The following is a 20,905-nucleotide window of genomic DNA, read 5'->3' as shown; positions in this document are numbered from 1 at the left end:
TGCCCAAAACAATATACAGATTCAATGCAATCCCTATCACATTACCAACAGCATTCTTCAATGAACTGGAACAAATAGTTCAAAAATTCATATGGAAACACCAAAGACCACAAATAGCCAAAGCAATCCTGAGAAGGAAGAATAAAGTGGGGGAGATCTCACTCCCCAACTTCAAGCTCTACTACAAAGCCACAGTAATCAAGACAATTTGGTACTGGCATAAGAACAGAGCCACAGACCAGTGGAACAGATTAAAGACTCCAGACATTAACCCAAACATATATGGTCAATTGATATTCGATAAAGGAGCCATGGACATACAATGAGGAAATGACAGTCTCTTCAACAGATGGTGCCGGCAAAACTGGACAGCTATACGTAAGAGAATGAAACTGGATCACTGTCTAACCCCATACACAAAAGTAAATTTGAAATGGATCAAAGACTTGAACGTAAGTCATGAAACCATAAACTCTAAGACAAAAACATGTTATAAAGGTCTTAACTGAAAAAAAAAAGAAAAAATAGGCAAAAATCTCTTAGACATAAACATGAGTGACCTCTTCTTGAACATATCTCCCCAGGCAAGGGAAACAAAAGCAAAAATGAACAAGTGGGACTATATCAAGCTGAAAAGCTTCTGTACAGCAAAGGACACCATCAATAGAACAAAAAGGTATCCTACAGAATGGGAGAATATATTTATAAATGACAGATCCAGTAAAGGGTTGACATCCAAAATATACAGAGCTCACACACCTCAACAAACAAAAAGCAAATAATCCAAGTAAAAAATAGTCAGAGGAGCTGAATAGACAGTTCTCTAAAGAAGAAATTCAGATGGCCAACAGACACACGAAAAGATGCTCTGCATTGCTAGTCACCAGAGAAATGCAAATTAAAACCACAATGAGATATCACCTCACACCAGTAAGGATGGCTACCATCCAAAAGACAAACAACAACAAATGTTGGCAAAGTTGTGGAGAAAGGGGAACCCTCCTACACTGTGGTGGGAATGTAAATTATTTCAACGACTGTGGAAAGCAGTATGGAGGTTCCTCAGAATGCTCAAAATAGAAATACCATTTGACCCAGGAATTCTACTTCTAGGAATTTACCCTAAGAAGGTCCCATTTGAAAAAGACAGATGCACCCCTACGTTTATCGCAGCACTATTTACAATAGCCAAGAAATGGAAACAACCTAAATGTCCATCAGTAGATGAATGGATAAATAAGATGTGGTACATATACACAATGGAATATTATTCAGCCATAAGAAGAAAACAAATCCTACCATTTGCAACAACATAGATGGAGCTAGAGGGTATTATGCTCAGTGAAATAAGCCAGGTGGAGAAAGACAAGTACCAAACGATTTCACTCATATGTGGAGTATAAGGACAAAGAAAAACTGAAGGAACAAAACAGCAGCAGAATCACAGAACCCAAGAATGGACTAACAGTTACCAAAGGGAAACGGACTGGGGATGATGGGTGGGAAGGGAGGGATAAGGGTGGGGAAAAAGAAAGGGGGCATTACGATTAGCATGTATACTGGGGGTGGGGGTACAGGGAGGGCTGTACAACACAGAGAAGACAGGTAGTGATTCTACAGCATCTTACTATGCTGATGGACAGTAACTGTAATGGGGTGTGTGGGGGGGACTTGGTGAGGGGAGGAGCCTGGTAAACATAGTGTTCTTCATGTAATTGCAGATTAATGATGCAAAAAAAAAAAAAAGCAGAGTCTAAAGAAGAAAAACTCATGTCTAAAAATTTGACTTCGTCAGTACAAATATACTCTACAAAAGACACTGGTAAGAGAATGAAGACAAACCACAGACTAAGAGAAAAGTATTTGCAAATCACATATCCAATAGTTGTATCCAGAATATAATAAAAACAAAAAAAAATGAGAACAAAAAACCCAATTTAAAAATGGGCAGAAGATCTGAACAAATACTACATCAAAGATATATGGATAGCAAATAAGCTATTCTTTTCTCTTAGCCTGCTAGAAAAGCTAGATGCATTAAGTTTTCACAAAGTGAACATTCCATTCACCCTTTCATTAGATCAAGTAAGCTTTTGCTGGGCATCTTCAACATGTAAGATTTTGTAGAGGGAAAAAAAAATGTCAAGATTTTATAGAGTTAAATACCTTTAAGAGTTTAAATCAAGTCTCCTGTTTCCTGGTAATTGAAGGTGTCTAGCTCCTATCAGACCAAATCCTTCTGCATATAACTATAAACTGGACAAATTATAAAAACAATTTGAAGGCAATGGAAAACACCTACCAAAACAAACTGGAGAATAGTCTGCACTTAAAGGACAGGCACAGAATGAGGGTTTTTAACGGATTTTTTTTGCCTAAGGACAGCCCTGAGGGTGGAGGTGGGGTGTCAAAATTTTCCTATAAAAAAGCCAGTCTTAAAAGCTTGAAGAAATAAAGGATAGAGTTTGGGGCAAAGAGAGCTGCTAGTAACTGAGGAGGTAAGTCTCAGAAAGTAGATGAATAAACTCTGTATATAAATTCTGCTCACATTTTTAGACAATCCCTAAACTACATGTGTGGAGAAGACTTGGGCAACCCAATTAGGGATAAAAGAACTAAGCAGAAATGTCTGCTGCTAACTACCATATAAGTCACATGAATTTGGAGTTTGAGTCCCATGAAAACAAAAACAATGAAAAACCAGTATTTGCCATAAGAACATAACAGAATGTACAGTATCTTTACCATACAAAAGAGTAATTCCACTTCTGTGTATTTACCCAAAGAAAAAAAAAATCACTGACTTGAAAAGATACACACATGCCTACATTTACTGAATTATTTACAGTAGCCAAGATATAGAAGCAACCAAAGTGTCCATCAACAGATGAATGGATAAAGAAGATGGGGTACAGATATACAATGGACTATTACTCAGCCATGAAAGAGAACAAAATCCTACCATTTGCAACATGGATGGACCTAGAAGGCACTATGTAAGTGAAATAAGCCAGGCAGAAAAAGACCAATACTATGATTTCACTTATATCTGGAATCTAAAAAACAATACATAGAGTTGTAGACAAGAGAAGACACATCAGTGGTTACCATGGAGGAAAGGTGTGGGTGAACTAGGTGGTAAGGGGATGAAGAGGCACAAATTCCAATTATAAATTAGTCACAGGGATAAAATACAGCATAGGGAATACAGTAAATAATATTGCAATATCTCTGTATGCCGAAAAAATAAATAAAAAGAATATCATAAAGTCTGGAACACAATCCAAAATTACTAGACATAATGTAGAAACAGGAAAATATGACCTCAAAGAAAAAAATCTATTAAGACCAATTCCAAAATGAGGTTAGAATTAGCCAAGGTCTCAAAGCAACTGTTATAAACTGCTCAAAGATGAAAGGAAAAAGTATGTTCTTAATGAGTGAAAAATACAAAATTTCAGCACAGAAAGAAAAACTATAAAAACCAAATAGAAATTCTAAAACTGAAAAATATGTTTAAAAAACTTCACTGGGAGAACTTAATAGCAGATTGGAGATAGAGTCAGTGAATTCGAAGATAGAGTAACGAAGATTTCCTATCTGAAAAGAGGGAGAAAAAAAAGTGGAGAGAGAATGGGGTGGAAATATTATTTGAGAAACAGTGGCCAGAAATTCCCCCAAATTTGCTGAAAGCAACCTTTACAGATTCAAGAGAGTGAACCCCAAGCAAGATAAATAGGGGGGAACCATACCCACACAAATAAAAAAATAAAAAGGCTGAAAACCAAAGATCCTGAAAGTGCATAAGGGAAAACAACTTTACATAAAGGAGAAAAGTAATATGAATGACCACTGACTTCTCACTAGAAACAATGGGAACCAGAATTTAATAAAGGACCAGGCTTTGGAGTGCTGAAAGAATTAATAAATGCCAACTTAGAAGTTTACATTTAATGGACATATCCTTCAGGAATAAAGGCTAAAAGACATTTCTATATAAAAAGAAAATCTGTTACAATAGACTTCCCCTTCAAGAAATGCTTAAAAATAAAATTCTTCAGGCTAAAGGGGAATGATACCAGATGGAAACTCAGATCATCAAGAAGGAATGAAAAGCACAAAAAATGATAAATATGTGCCTAAGTACAAAGGACTATTTTTTCCTCTTAATTTCTTCAAAATACATATGGCCATTTAAAGCAATAACTTCAACACTGTATTATGGGTTTGATTAACACATGCAGATGAACCAATTTACATGCACATCCAGTACCTACTGTAATAACATCTCTACCCGTATCATCACGACACTATAGGTTTTAAAGCAAACCCCAGTTAGAGATCAAAACATTCTTTTATGTATAAATACATATGTAATATTTTAAATACATATATATTTTGGAGGTGGGAGTATTTATATATATCCACCACCACCCCCAATATCAAAAGAATTTTGGTCCAAAGGTGTCCTTCTACATTTGTCATACACAAAGATCTCCATCTTAATGACACAATTCATTCTAATGTCTAGTACAGTCCACTTAAACCATCCTTGGTTTCTGAATGTTTCTTTACAATTCCCTAAATTTGGACACAATCCATTCTATTATTCTGTAAGTACTTAACAGGATTTCCCAAAATGCCCTAGAATCTGTCCTTTGTATTTTTTTCCCTGGTTTTACATTTGTGACCTCACTTTCTCTCCAGCCTCATCTTTTACAGAACTTATATTTTCTAGATCTCCCATTCTTTGCAGCCTCAACTTCTTTCAAGCATTAAATGTTTCTCATATCTAATGACTAAGCATCTGAAAGCATCAGAATATTGCTAACATATTATTAGAAATCACATACTTTCAATCACCTAGAGACTTGCTTTTATACAGCTTTCTTAAGAATGTTTCAAATTTAAATTCTATCAGCTTGCCAATGCACCCACATAATTTTGACTTTGTAATTCAACTTATAAACATACATTAAATGATATTAAGCCCTGAAGTCTGGGCTCGACATACAACTATCATAACAATTAGTAATTTAAAAAAAAATTCTTTCACGTAACATTTATATGTACCCTCTGAAAAAAGATCATCCTTATTAACATAACTGTTCCATTAGGGTCCCAAACATAAAATTCTTATTATTTAAAATGGAAATGGCTCTAATATTGGTTATTATCTTAAAGCATAATAGACAAGCTTTATATGTAAATCAAAGCAGTAGAGCATAAATACTATGTGATTTAGCTTCAGACTATGAGTTCACATTTTGAGTTTCCAAGTTGTCTAACCCCTAAACAATATACTTATCTGTTGTGAAGACCAAATCAAAGAATGTACTCAAGTGTTTTGTAAGCAATTAATAAAAAGTGCTCAACAAATACTAGTCATTACTAAGAGATCATTACAGACTACTCTAGAAAGAATTCATACTTTCTGAAGCTCTTGGGGTGTGGTGCTCAATGTCTGTGGCTCCTGCATCTGCTTTGTTAGCATTTCAGCCTCCTACCTTGTGGTCAGGACTGAACTTCTGACTTGAACATAACGGTGCCACTTCTGACCCTTTCTAATTAGGTTGCTTTTAATTTGCAGTAATCTATAGCCTCAGATATTCAAGTATGGTAGCCTTGTAAGAGTAAACAAGCTCTAAGAAGGAAAACTACATCTAACACACACAAAAACACATAAAAGTTATGCTTTCTTAGGAAAGCAATTTGGCATCACATATATAAGTTCATATCTCTTGAGCCAGTTTCCCCAACTCTAGCAATCAATCCTATGAGTACAACTTAAATATAAAAAAGCTTTATGTACAAAAATGTTTGTTGTAGTATTGTTTGCAGATCCTGAAATTATGAACTGCACAATTGCCCCACAATAGGTGATACAACATTTATATAAAACAGAGTATCATGTGGCTATTAAATATTTTGAGTTTCTAATTCAGGAAATGTTTACACAGTAACATTAAGAAAAACTGAAAGGGAATAAACCAAAATCCATATACTCCTTAAGTGACTGGAGTACACCAATTATTTCATCTATTTATCTGTATTTTATCTTTCTACAATAAATCTGTGTAACCTATGAATGAGAGGAGGGAAATTTTTATTAATAATATAAAAAGGAATAAAGTACACTTGTAAGAAATTTTCTCAAGAGTAAACACCTGAGCCTTACTAAAGCTCTTTTTGGCTTATTTCCAGGTTTTCATCTAGGGTCCAAATACATGAGGTCATAAATTAAAGAACCTCTGGATAAATGTGAGAGGTCTCTTAGCTCTATGGATCCTTTCTTACTTTTGTGGTGACTCTTGCCCCAGTGCAGGAATCTTTTTTTTTTATTAAGGTATCATTGATACACAATCTTATGAAGGTTTCACATAATCAACATTGTGGTCTCAACATTCACCCACATTATCAAGTCCCCCCACATCCCACTGCAGTCACTATCTACCAGCATAGTAAGATGCTACAGTCACTGTCTTCTCCGTGCTATACTGCCTTCCCTGTGACCTACCTATATTATGTGTGCTAGTTATAATGTCCCTTAATCCCCTTCTCCTTCCCTCTCCATCCACCCTCACGAAACCCTTCCCTTTAGTAACCGCCAGTCCCTTCTTGGGAGTCTGTTGAGTCTACTGCTGTTTTGCTCCTTCAGTTTTGCTTCGTTGTTATACTCCACCAATGAGTGAAATAATTTGGTACTTGTCTTTCTCTGCCTGGCTTATTTCACTGAGCATAATACCCTATAGCGCCATCCATATTGTTGCAAATGGAAGGATTTGTTTTCTTTTTATGACTGAATAATCTTGCATTGTGTAAATGTACCACCTCTTCTTTGTCCATTCATCTACTGATGGACACTTAGGCTGCTTCCATATCTTGGCTATTGTAAATAGTGTTGCAATAAACATAGGGGTGCATATGTCTTTTTGAATCTGGGATCTTGTTTTCTTTGGGTAAATTTCTAGGAGTGGAATTCCTGGGTCAAATGGTATTTCTATTTTTAGTTTTTTGAGGAACCTTCATACCACTTTCCACAATGGTTGAACTAATTTACATTTCCAGGAGGGTTCCCCTTTTTCTGCAACTGCGCATTTATTGTTCCTTGCCTTTGGATGTTGGCCATCCTAACTGGTGTGAGGCCAATCAGTGGTGGCCACACAGCCATCTCATTGTGGTTTTGATTTGCATTTCCCTTATAATTAACGATGTGGAACATCTTTTCATGTGCCTGTTGGCCATCTGAATTTCTTCTTTGGAGAAGTGTCTGTTCAGATCCTCCACCCATTTTTTAATCGGGCTATTTGCTTTTTGGGTATTAAGGCATGTGAGCTCTTTATATATTTTGGATGTTAACCCCTTCTTGGGTATGTCATTTACGAATGTATTCTCCCATACTGTAGGATGCCTTTTTGTTCTAATGGTGTCCTTTGCTGTTCAGAAGCTTTTTAGTTTTATTTAGTCCCATTTATTCATTTTTGATTTTGTTTCCCTGCAGGGGTCTTTTTCTGGAAAAATTTTAGGCACTGAGGAAGAGAATAAAGAAGTGGGCAAAACAATGTAATAGAAAGACAATAAATGCTGATTCAACTCTCCTGCCAATAACCTCCATATTAACAATAATAAAGGTGAAGGTTGGGTTTGTGTCACATATATTCCAGCAAGTGGGACTCCAAAGTTTTTCAAAATGCCAATTTGTATGTCCTATGCAGCTAGAAATGCTGGAATTGTCTGATGGCAAGAGAAAAGAATTTGTACACGAATTTAACAACTTTACCCTAAATGGTTAGATTTTAGGGGGAAACAGAACAACCTTTTCTTCTAACAAGCAACAGAATATCTATCTAGCATACAGTTATATAATACTGAATTGAGTATGTTTACTTAAAAAATGTATCTAGGAGTTATGGTACACAGTACTGAGGTGTAAAGTCTAATTTTTTTGTCTGTTATTAAACCTGAAATTTCCCAGTATCATTTTCTTTAATAAACAATTGGAATTTGCTACTATATAAGAACATAACTTTACTATGGCCAAAACCCTGTGTGATCTTGACATACATCTGAATAAAAAATTTAGTTTTTGAGGTTATGGTTGTTTCCTAACAAAAGAACAGTTGTCTCATTAAATTCTAAAATTTAACAATAGTAGTTATTTTTTCTGTAAGCAGTATTACTAGTTATGTAAGAAAAATAAAAGTACCTCAAATAACAACTTAAATTCTGTGAATGTTCATATTTATTAATGTATGATCCAAAACTATTTATAAATAGTTTGTGTAAAGAATCAAGAATATACATTAAAAAGTACCCTTATATCATTAAGAGTACTAATTCTTCTCAGACAACATCTGATCCAATTCCTCACCATATGTCTACCATAAAATGTAAGTAGGGGGAAAAGCCAATTAGTGCTACAATAAATGGTATTAAAGCATTTTCTACTACCATGACACTAATCACATTTTCATAGTATTATAATTAGTTCTTTTTCAAGGTCATCACAAATTAAACTCTGGCATCAAGGGGCTAGAAACTGCCTTAGCTATCTAAATGTTCAACATACACTGAATGAAAAAAATTACATTTTATGAAATGTAAATTTAGATCATGGAATCAATATCTAGATAGTGACAATTTTTGAATACTTTTATATATACAAATGCACAATGCTCATTATAATAGACAGTGAACAAGACCTTCCCTCAGATTTTTTGTACTGGACATTTACCAACAAAAAATAAAATGACTTAATGTAACTTCCCATTAATACTATTTCACCAAATGGATCCTTTAATACCTAGAGGCTTTTGCTACCTTGTGTATCAATTACAAAAAACAACGAAATTATAGAGAAGCTTAATTCACATAAATAAATGTCAATAAACACAAAGAGTAACTTAAGCTGCTTATGAAATAAGTCTTGGTAGTCATCCTCCTTGGACTGTTTTTAATGAACATAATTATTGAACATTAGTGGTGTCTGCTGCAAACAAACAGGTTAATGACTTTAAGAATACCTTCATCTCTTTTATCTTTTCAGCATATTAAATCACTTTTGCAAATTTGCCAGCAAAATTAATTTGTTTAGCAATGTCTTTTCTTATCCATATGACAAAAGTAAACAAATCTAAATTCAGGTTTAAGCATTTGTAGTAGACCATTATCTGTCAAAGAGTTAACATTGTAAGTTTCTACTAATCACCATCAACACCTAGTAATGTGTTGTTTTTCTGGGGCATGAATTGAATCACACATTCCTCTAGTGGTGCTGGAAAAGTCACTTAGCTCGTGTTTGAGCCAAGACCCACATCAACAGTTTTTGGTATTTGCTACTTGTTTGTCCATGTACTTCATGAGGGAATTATATATGCTTGTTTAATTGGCATAAAGAATAGTATTACTGACTCAACTAGATTAAGTAAAAGTCAAGTTTTACATTCTGGATGAATCTGACCCCCCAAAAAAGTGTTACCAATATAGACTCCCAGAAACCAGAAATCTTCAAAGACCCCAGCTCGAATCTTCTAATTAAGTTAGAAGTTAGATTATAATGGCATTTAGACATTCAATAAGAACTTACCTAATATTTTTGTGCAAGAATGTTTTAACTCTTTGAGGATATATCTGAGATTATATTCTCAAAGAGGCAAAACAGGAAATACATATTATATACATATATGCAAATAGAAGGCAAGATTTTTTTTCCTTAAAATTCTCTCAAAGAATCCACACATATATATTGAAGTCCTTACAGTCTCTCTTATTACAAGGCATTCTATTTAAAGCAATAAAATAGTGCTTGTGAAAATCACTTTACTTTGAAAAACAAAATACTGTTAAAAATGTAGAGAAAATCTATAAAAAAACCTCAATTGATGCTAGTTTTTGATGTTTTTAGATATCACCTGAGAGGAGGTCAAATGACTTCAGATAGAAATGGAGGTGATGTGATATGTTTTAGAAAACTGTTACGATAACACAAAGTGGCTCTGAGGAGTCAAAGATACATTGAAATGTCAGGTATATTATGAAATGAGCCTACCCCAAAGCAGTATTTCTAAATTAACGTTATTTTAAGTGATTTAATATGCCATCACCCTAAAATGGACCGAGATATTATATGCCTCATACATAATGTAATATGAAACAGCATCACTACCTGTGAATAATTACTGCCTCAAAAAAAGTGACACTAAACTTCAACCTAGCTAATAAACCTAGCTGGATCTAAATACTGACTTATTAGAAATAGGAGAGAAATAGAAGAACAAAGTCAATCAAGGGCACAAGAAGGTAAATGCCCAATCCAGAACATGGAAAAAGGAAAAATCACCTGGTTTCACTAGCATATCTGTGACATGAAATTTTAGAAAGGGAGAAGAGAAGGATGTTATACAGACTAAGAAGCTTAAATGTCAAATATAGTGTGTAAACCTTGTTTGAATTCTGATTCTAACAATCCAACTATAAAAGATCTTTTTTAGAGAATATCAGGGAATCTAAACAGAATGAGAATTATATGATATTAAGGAATTTTTAGTTGTGATAATAGCAAGAAGATTGCACTTTTTAGTAAGTCCTCATTTGTAAGGGAATTTATGCTTAAGCTGACATATTGTCTGGGATTTGCTTTGATATACACTTTTAAAACATAAAATGTGGGGAGGGATAAGGGCAGGGAAAAAGAAAGAGGGCATTACAGTTAGCAAGTATAGTGCGTGGGGGGCATGGGGAGGGCTGCGCAACACAGAGAAGACAAGTAGTGATTTTACAGCATCTTACTACGCAGATGGACAGTGACTGTGAAGGGGTATGTTGGGGGGACTTGGTGAAGGGGGGAACCTAGTAAACATAATGTTCTTTCTGTAACTGTAGATTAATGATACCAAAATAAAATGAATAAATAAAAACATAAAATGTGGGTATAAACAAGAAACACAAAACTGAGTATGGATGATAGATATGAAGGTGCTGTGCTCTCTACTATTCTACCCGTTTGAAAATTTCCATAATTTAATTTATGTAACAATGTAACAATTTAATTTATGTACATGTAACAATGACAGAATGTCAAATCATACATTTGACTCAATATACTTAACAGTATGCTGTGATAAACATGATTTACATATTGCTAGTTTTCAAAGTAGCTTATAGTATTACTTTTTGCTTGTGATTATTCTTTGATAAAAGCTTAGGGAAGAGATGAAATGGTTAGAAAAAATCTGCCAGTAACCCTACCATCCAAGACTATCATTGCTCTGACTTCAAAAAATACTAATGGAAACCCACATACTCCAGTTCTCTGTTATGTTTCATTCCTAACAGAAATGAATAAACAAGATTAATCACTAAAGGAAGCTACACCCTGAACATTTAACCACCAGTAAAACACATATTAAGATTTGAAATGGATCAGAACTACACCTTTTTTAGTACATATGAAGATGGCCTGTTAACTGATTTCCAGAAAACTAATTGTGCTAACTTTTGGAAACTCTTCATGTATCCCTCAGGGATATGAGCACCCCAATGTTAAGGTCACTGGTTCTCAAACCATCACAGTGCATCTGAATCTAGGTAGCTTTAAAAACACTGTATTCAGATCCCAACTATCCAATGCTTAATTGAAGCAGTCTGGGCAGAAAGACAGGCACAGAATTTTATTTATTTTTTAAGCTCTCCAGGTGATGACGCTCTGTGCAGAGAGGACCGGGATCCTTATACAACACCATACCACCTATGGCTAAGGAGTATATCCACAACACCCTAGCGGTTTTCCAACTAAATAATTTGTACCATTCATCATGGTGTAACAGAAACAGAACCCAGAATCAAAAAACCTAGAATATAAGTTCCATGTTTGCCTCTAGCTGAATGAACTTATCACAACTCTCTAATTCTGTTTCCCCATCTGCAAATGAAAACGACACTTCAACTTATAGGGTTATTGTGAAGACTAAATAATATGTAAACTGAAATGTAAGTGTATTCTAGAATTTTAATGACTCACTTTAATGAGTGAAAATAATTTTTTTGTTTAAAAATTGATGTAAAATATTTTGACCACTTCTCTTCTGGAAGTTTACCTTACATAAATAAACCAACATGAAAGAATGAATTGTTGAACAATATTTACTACAGCACTGCTTGAAGCTGTTCAAATAGAGAAACTGAACAGAAAAATGGTTTGGCAAAATAAAAAACCATGCACTAAATGTTACAAGTTATTAAAATTAAAGTTGTAGTAGTAAAATGGTAACACGCCTGTGAGCATTAAATAAAAATACCAAGTTGCCTTAAGTGTATCATAAATCATTTTTGTTTAAAAAAAAGGGAGGGAAAATATAGACTATATGTATGTACAGAAGATGAAAAAAAAGCCCTAACTTTTGGAAGAGGATGAGGTACTACTGGCTTTATCTTTGTACTTCTCTGTAAGTGTTAAGTTACTTTTAAACAAAGTTTTTTAAAAGTCCATATTAACAGTTTATGTGCACTACAGTTCAAAGGTTTTATCACACAATACAGTACAAGCGATCTTACTTTATTTTCAGTTCATATTAGTACTAGGTTGAATGCCCAGCAACTGAAGACCTGGCTTAAATGGTTATTTTTTTATTTTCAACTGTCACACATTATCAGTGTGAATCAATATAGCAGGAAGGAGAAATAACTTAAGACACTTTACTTAACTTGTAACTGAAAACTAAAGGAAGTCATTTGAATGCATGGTCTGAGACAAATGGGAAAAAAATAAAAACCATTTTAAGCAGCAGCCTTTAATGCCATTTTAAAGGGATTTTTTTTTAGAATTTTTCAAAATGTGTCCTTAATCACCAACTCACAGTGTTTTCTGAAATAAGAGGCTCCTTGTCCAACACATCATAAGTTACGTTGCTCTCCAACACCCACTTGTTCTTTTGCAAGCTGAGCACACACCATCACTCTGTAATTCACTTTGTTGTTAGCATAGTAAAGGCTCAGAGAAGTCTTACAGTTAAAACTGCTTAACTTTAGTTCAGTATGATCATAATACTCTTCAGTAAATATGTTAACAGAAAAGGAAGTATCTTGAGAAGCAGTATTTCTAGTCATTACCAAAAAAAAAGAAAAATGAGTAAGTAAATTATATAACATTATTTCAACTGTCTTAATCTTTGTCTAGGAAAAACAGTAACTTGTAACAGTTAAAAGTTTAAAAAAGTTTAGTTTATTATGAAGTGTAAAAAAACAGGAGCTGTACAAATATCTGAATTAAGAAGGATCTTTTAGGTGATCAGTATGATTGCGACTTTTAAAGTTCTTCCAATATTCAAGGACAAGCCCTGAATTAGAGATCATTTGTTTCCCAGTAACTTTGAGGACCAAATTTCCTAAAGATACTGAAGTTTAAAAACAAAAATTTAAGTTGTTGCTTAGAAAACAAAAAACCCCAAACACCTACACTGCAATATATGAAGAGAAACCATATCTATGTTTGTTTCAGGCGTATTAAGTTTTATACCAAAAAAAAGGGTCTGTAGTAGAAATACTGAGTACAATTTAAATGAAATTTACTTGTATTCATTTAAATAAAAAACTCTGGAAGAAGGCAGACTAAGTATCTCATTAAAGATATACATAGTAAGACAAAAACTAATCTTTGGAAAATGTTATTTTGTAATACTGAATAACAAAATACTGAGTAACAAAAATTGTAAGTAAACCTTTAATAACTTCTGAAGATAACAAAGATAAAAGGCAGGAAAAATACAGCAAATTACATACAGTTCTCATTATCCATAAAAAGAAATACCAATTCCTCGGAGACAACCTTATTTCTAGCACTAAGCTTCAAAAGGAATTTACCATACAGGGTATTATAGAGGATACAAAATTGTAACAGAAAATATTTTCAACTACATTCTCTTAAGAGATGCAAGGTCTCATAATCTCATTTTTAATAGTCCCTCAAGGGAAGTCATGTACCTAACTTATAATACAAAACAATACCCCAGTAATTGTGTAAGGGTTCCGGGACAATATGGTCTATATTTTCTCAAATTATCATCTTGGATTTACAAAATCTTTCAGGTCGTCCAAATTAGATAAGGACCTTAAATCTGGTTGGGCCCCTACCTATCTCTCCAGTCTTATCTTTTCAGTTCTCTTACCTCCATACTTTAAGCTCTGCCATTCTCCTCTATCAGGAACATTACATATACCCTCTGGCTGAATACCATTTCACCCATCTTTTGACTAAATTAACTTCTCTAAATCTTTTTAGATTCAACCTCCTGGGGAAAGCTCTTCCTGACCACTGCAGTGTCTACCTATGAGAATCCACAGCTCTTTTGTAAATACCACCTCAATGGTGCTTAGTGCACTGCAACCACAAACTTAAATCATCTTCATCTCCACTTTACTATAAACTCCTTAGGCACAATGATTAGGTACCACCCAACTCCTAAGCATAGTATGGCACACCACGGGCCAGCATACCTCAAAAAATGTTAAGTTTCTAGTAGTCTAGTTTGATAAAAGGATACACTTAGAATATCTACAGTTACAGACTGAATATTCCTCAAATAATACTCCATGAGCATCTTCTCAACCAGACTTTTAATAAAAATTAGCAATTTACCTTTGACAAGATCCTATGGTACTCCTATTTTTGCTAGTGTAGGAGCCACTTTAGAGATTTAATGAAGGCATCTAAGACTTTTTTTCCTTTGGACAAAAAGCAATTATACATCAACCACAAGGTTGTCCAAGAAAACACCTGTATACAAAACCTGGAGCTACCATCCTCTCAGAACTTCAACAAATCTTAATTCTGTTTACATCAAGTTGGTTTTAAACATTCCGGTTTTACTATAGGAAGCAATGTTTTGCATTTAGCATTTAATCATGCTAAAAGTGCTGATAAAATTCTATGCAGATGCTAAAATAAATGACCTGGTCACCAAATACAAGTCGCAAGTAGCTCCTATCTGCACATAAATCTTTCTAGGTATTTAACAAAATCATACAATACAGTCTATTTTTCTCTACCTACAGTTTACCTCATTTGACTGCCTAGCAAAGATCTATACTTAGAGTCAGCCAGCCTACCACTCATTTGCTTTAATTTCTGAATGAATAAAACCACTTGCAGCTTACATAGTTTAAGACTATCTCCCACTGATCCCTACCAAGTCTTTCAGAAACAGTTTAAAATTAGAGATCACAACTTTGAGATCTAAAACTTGCTACTCTTGGTTATAAGATGTATACTACAATAGGAATCTCAAAGATCTGTCCTTAAGAAGTTCCTTACTTATTGGTGGGCTTTTCAAGATCTAAAAAAAGAAAGTAACCTCCCACCCTTTTTACGTACTTTGGCAGTCAATCACAGGTTTTATTCTCCTAAAAAGGTGTTGCATAGGTGGTTTTATTGTGTCATTTTATAGCTATTTCACCAAATCCCTTCCAGGAAGCAGATTTTTGGAGGTGTTTGTGGTCGAAATATGTATTTCGCTCTAGGTAGGTGGTAACAACTGCTTTTTTTTCTGTCCAATTCGCAAAGTATTCTGACATTATCTCTTCTCCTTTTACACTTCTTTCCCTTTTTTCACACTAGGCAGCTACTATGAAATCCTGGTATATGCACGTAAGAACGTAAGCACTTGGATGTTTTCCAGCACTCTACTCTAAAATCTTTTATCTCTCCACACGAGAATGGTAAGAGTAAATTAAGTGAAAATCTGTGACATGTAAACTAAAAATGGATGGGATTACAGTAGCTAAATTTGCAGAGGTGGAATACACTAAAGGAACTATCCTCTTGCCAACAACATGGTTGAATAATCAATCCTTTTTATTTCTTAGAGCACTTTAGAAAAATATAAAAAGGAGCCAGGAAAGGGTCAAATAAACTTTTCATAAAAAGGCAGTGGGGGTGGGGTGGGGCAGAAAAGACAAACATTTCTGCAATTTCATTAAGAATTGAGACGCTGGAAGGTGACACATGTAGTTAATTAGGCACATCTTACTTTTTCATTTAGAAAGAAGTTGGATCTTTTGGGTTATTGGAAGAAAAAGTCACTAAGGGAAACAATACACTAACCTTATGTCTCTAAACACACTGCCACCCAAAACTCTGAGAAGAAAAAGAATTCATAATTCTATAGTGTTTCACTGGAAAAGCTTGAAAATACTATTTCTCTGTAAACTCACTCTCTGCACAAAATACTAAAATGCCATCAACCTCAATGGCTAAATATAAAAATATTTATTAGAATACTAGCTTCTAAATGACAGGATTCGAGAAAAACTTTTTCCACATCAGAATTCATAAGTGAAAGACACAGAAATTAGACTGATGGCAATCCAAATTTCTCCTTTATCACTGATAAAGCTAAACTGGAAAGCCTAATTTAGACGTAGGCCCACTGGTCTTCCTACCACCACATCCCATAATTACCCTAACCCAGTCACAGGTAGCAATGGATAACCAGGGTCCTTCTCTAGAAAGGGGCAGAGTCTATCCCTGGTGGCCTCATAAAGAAGCAGAACAAAGTGCTTTCTGCAGGGGGCAGACTCCCAAAGAGAAAAAGAGGAAAGAGACAGAGCTGTATTTGATCAGCTCCTTCTTACAAATTCATCAAAGGGGAGAGGGAGAATGTGGGACAAAAGGAGCAAATTAGACTCTTTTTATGCCCTCTTAAAACAGCAAGAAACCTAATAGGTCACAAACTAACTTACCCATTTAAAAGTACAATTTTCATCTTTCTCACACCTGTCAGTAAAAGGGCCTCAAACTGTGAAATACAAGACAGGCAAAGCCATGTGAGATACAAAAGTTCAGGTATTACAATACCTGTTAAGTCTTAAGCACATGAAAAAACAGAATAGTTTCATATCTCAGAAATCCAACAAGTTCAAAGGTCACTGAATTAGGTAATATGTAGAAACTGAGCCCAGGAGACAGGAACCAACCTTCACTTAAAATTATGCAGATTTTGTCAGTCCCGCAATCTGGTCACCAAAAGACTGGCTTTGGATGTCAAACCTGGCCCTAATCTCTTGATCATAACCGCCTCTGCTAACTAGGGTAAGTACCTACCTACACAGGAAGACAAATTATCCTTCAACAATAGAAAGATTTATAAGCAAGTATGGAAGGTTTAAGAGAAACAAAACCCTAAAATTAGTACGTGTTAAGACTGCATTATTTGGCTTACACACTTGTAATGCCTAAGAAAAAAAATGGCCTATTAAATACCAATTTAAATATGGCAGTAGTTTACAGACTTTTTATAAGTTGAAATCTTACTAAATATTGGACATCTAAGAGAACACTGGACTCAGAAAATTAAGCCATGTATTAAAACTTAAATTTTTTGAATATGCTTAAGTTTAAAAGCAAATTTACTCGATGATAAAACAGCTAGACTTATGCTAATAAGAAAACCGAACTTAAAGCTTTAAGAATCAAAATTGTGAAATTAAACTTTTATTTTAAATTAGTGTAAACTTTTTTTACACTTTTTGGTCATCCTCTAGGACACCAAAAGACAATTTTAAATGAATTAATTTCACCGAAAGTTGGACTTTTAAAGACATTCTTGCAATACGGGAAATGCCAACAACTATTTCTTATGACTGGATGAAGCAAATAATTTCTAAAAAGCAGGACATAGAAGACTAAGTACAAAAATCTAGCCAATTAAAAATATTTGTCTTTGTGTTTTTAACAGGATTCCTAGCCAGAATTCCTCAAATCCTCCTCCAGTATTCCAAGTCACATGGTGAGGAGTCACCTATTAAACACGAATGTAGGCAGTAAACAAGCTTTTAAAATACTTAGGTAACTCCCTTTGTTAAAACTGTTTCCTTGATATACCTTTACAGGCATTACATTTCTCTTAAATAAGTGCAGAAGCATTTTTCTACTAAAGCTTTCTCTAAAAACCTTTACCGAAAATACGTACCACCAGTTTCCTTAAGTTAAAACCTCACGAAGTTGAAGTCCCGGTTTCAACTGGCATGATTGTCTTACTATACACTCAATACGTCCGCAATACTACCTCCCAAAATGTTTAAGTATGTGTTAGAAAGAAAAGCTAAGAAAGGTGGGTTTTCCTTAGCCAAGTTCTCAAAAGTAGCACTTTTACACTACTGTTTGGGCATAAAACTTTAAACACTTGATTTTCCCCAAATTGACCCAATTTAGATAGGAAACGATTGCTAAAATGTTCGAAGCCTCTTTTCTTTGCTTTTTATTTACGTATCTTTCCGAGTTTTGAAATCTGTTTCCATCACAAAAACGTAGCATTCCTTACAAATGGCACCTAACAAGTCGAACTCCCGTCACTGTTTCATACCCACACCTGTCTACCGCAAGCTCTCCCTGCATACACTGGGGCCCTGGAGAATTCCCACACTTGTTTCCGTAAGCCCACTCCTTCCTCTTCGCCCACTTCCAACTCGCACACTTCTCTAAATCCACCAGCCTCTCCCCCCTTTCCGCACCCCAGGGCTGGGTGGACAGACAGCTGGGTCTCTAACCCCAAGCGCGCAGAAACCAGAAGAGCCGGGAGGGGCCCCCCCAGCGCCGTAACGCTGAGGCGTGTAGGAGGGAAGGAAGCGGGAAAGCCGAGAGCCCCCTGCGCCGAGCGCACACCCCTCTTCCGGCACCCCTCCCCCTGCATTGTGCGAGCGGGCCCAGGCCGCAGCGGTCCCAAACACCCCGCAGGCCCCGTCCGCCCTCCCGCCGGCGGGCTGCTCCCTCTGAAGCCGCTACACACAGCTCCAGGAGCCAGCCCCTGCGGCGCCAGAGCTCGGGGAGAGGGAGCAAGCGCCGACTGACTTACAGGGCTGCTGCGGCCGCGCTGCCTCAGCCGGGGACCCCGACCGTTGGGCACACGGCGGCGTCGCTCTGGGCCGTCCTCCCCTCCTCCGCCTCCGGTGGCGGCAAAAAAAATCTCCACCTACCTCCCTCCCCCCCACCCCACCTCCTCCTTCTCCTGCCCCTCCTCCTCTGAACCACCGAGGTACCGAGGGTAAGACACAGACTCACAACAACATGGCTACCACCGCCTCCCCTCCCCTCCCCTTCCCCCCCCCCCCCCACCGGGCGCGCGCAGTGCACTCCGGGAGAAAGGGGTGGGGCGCACTCACCGAGGAGCGGCTCTTCTCTGAGGCTTCCGTAGCCTGTCCCGCGCTCCCGGCGCCGGCCGGCGGCAGCTCTGCGCGTGCGCACGCTCTCTGCGTTCGCGCGTTTCTGCCGTCCCTCCAGCTTACGCTCCCCCACGCCCCACCAACCTTGTAGGCTCGCCGCTGCTTCTGAGCTCGACTGTGGCGCCAGGATGGAGCGTGCGCCCGGCTCGGGTGGCGCAGGCGTGGTGTGCCGAACGCTCCGTTCTGCTCTGTATTCCCGCGTGGGGCCTCGGCTTCCGAATTTGCTTACCCTCCGCCTCCTCCCCGGTAGCTCATTGTTCTTCCCCAACTGTGCGGTTGTCAGCGCCCCCGACCGCGATGTACAACTCGTGCGTGCTTCCGAGATGCTGGCACCCACAGGAACCGGACAGTAACCCAGGCCTTTGGGCTTCACCCTTACCCTCTCCCTGAGGCAAAACGATGGAGACGCACCTTGGGTGGAAAAGTGAACCCTTTAAGTGGGTTGTCATTCGCCTAATCGTTGCCACCTGGGCAAATGGAGCCAGCTCTGCGCATTGCCGTCAGGCCACAGTGTCTGGCCGGAGTAAACACAAAGGACACACAGGTCGTTCTCCAGCTGGGCCAGTGATTCTCACTCGCGGCTGACATACACAGTCCGCCCTCGCCGAGCTCACTCTTCCTCCGCAGAACACACTCCAAGTCTGCGCTGTACGCCTGGCCCTGTGGCTTTTGTAGCGGTGGTTCCAGTCTATAGAGACCCAACTCGTGGCCTGTACCTGTCACACAGCTGTAATGTGGTAGGCTTTGGCACGGTGTCGGACTTGTTCTCCGTGGTTTGCACAACTCCTGGCTCTCCTGACACTGTACTTAGGAAACAGAGTTTTGTTTTTGCTATAATCTCTCTGCTTACCTTCCTGGGTAAGCTTCACAAGAGCCTTCAGGGATTATGTGTGTTTTGTCTACACTATGTCCCCAGTGTCTGGGCTGTATAGTATGGTGTTTAATAATCACGTGTTGGATGCATGTGTATTTTGGTTTTTAATTACTGCCATAAAGGGTATAACATTGAAATCCATCTCAAGCCTTCATCTCTGGCCCAAATTTCTGGCTTCTAGATATTTCCACTTGAATATTCTTCCTGGCACCAAACGTTAAAAACTAAACTCATATCCATCCCCACCCCAACTCTTGCTATCTCAGTAGTTGGTGATTGCAACCACTTACTCAGTTCCCCCTTCCTGGTTCTTTGAACCAGCCTTGTCTCTCCTTATACTGCTTTCCCCTTAGAAGTAACTAGCTAAGCCTCACTGATTTTTACTTCCTAAATATTTCTCCAGATAGTCTTTCCCCCTACATCCCCATTGATACTAGCCTTGCTTCCCAGGTCTGGATTTCTGAAGCAGACTCTAAGCCTTTCTGTGTTCAGTCTCACTCCCTCCAGTCAGTTCTGCTCACTGCCATCTAAAATGAAAATTGGTACCTGGCACTCACGTCTCTCCTCAGTTATTCCATTGTTTCCTATTATCCACAACTGCTTTCCCCAAGTTGCGTTCTATTCAGTGCTAATAAATATTTCTTTAGGAAATGCCCCATGATCAGGTAAGTATGGGGGATTAAGTGAATATGACTTACATATTTTGCCTGCCTTCTTCCCCTTCCATTGATAACTGCAGAAGAGTCTTTGTATATAGTTGCTTAGTCCAGGTGAAAGTAGGTGGACCTTTCAGAGGCCCTCCTTCAGAACTGGAACTCA

At 37.2% G+C, this 20,905-nt stretch overlaps 1 protein-coding gene across 9 annotated transcripts in view; it reads right to left on the bottom strand.

Annotated features, from left to right (window-relative positions):
- PUM2 (pumilio RNA binding family member 2) overlaps positions 1-19,847 on the bottom strand; it is a 99,439-nt gene extending 79,592 nt beyond the window's left edge. For 5 of the 9 annotated variants that reach the window (XM_037026441.2, XM_037026445.2, XM_037026448.2 and 2 more), the window contains exon 1: positions 18,846-18,995. The gene's annotated coding sequence lies outside the window, so the exon portion shown is untranslated. Of the gene's footprint in view, positions 1-12,854; positions 13,079-18,845; positions 18,996-19,152; positions 19,535-19,623 lie in introns of those variants that run through there. The other 4 variants (XM_073216038.1, XM_073216044.1, XM_073216053.1 and 1 more) reach the window with 4 other exon arrangements.
- Between the last annotated feature and the right edge of the window lie 1,058 nt (positions 19,848-20,905).

Source organism: Manis javanica, chromosome 1, assembly GCF_040802235.1.
Source record: "Manis javanica isolate MJ-LG chromosome 1, MJ_LKY, whole genome shotgun sequence".
NCBI lineage: Eukaryota > Metazoa > Chordata > Mammalia > Pholidota > Manidae > Manis > Manis javanica.
Note: the sequence above shows the minus strand (reverse complement) of the source record. Positions and strands in the feature narration are given on the sequence as shown.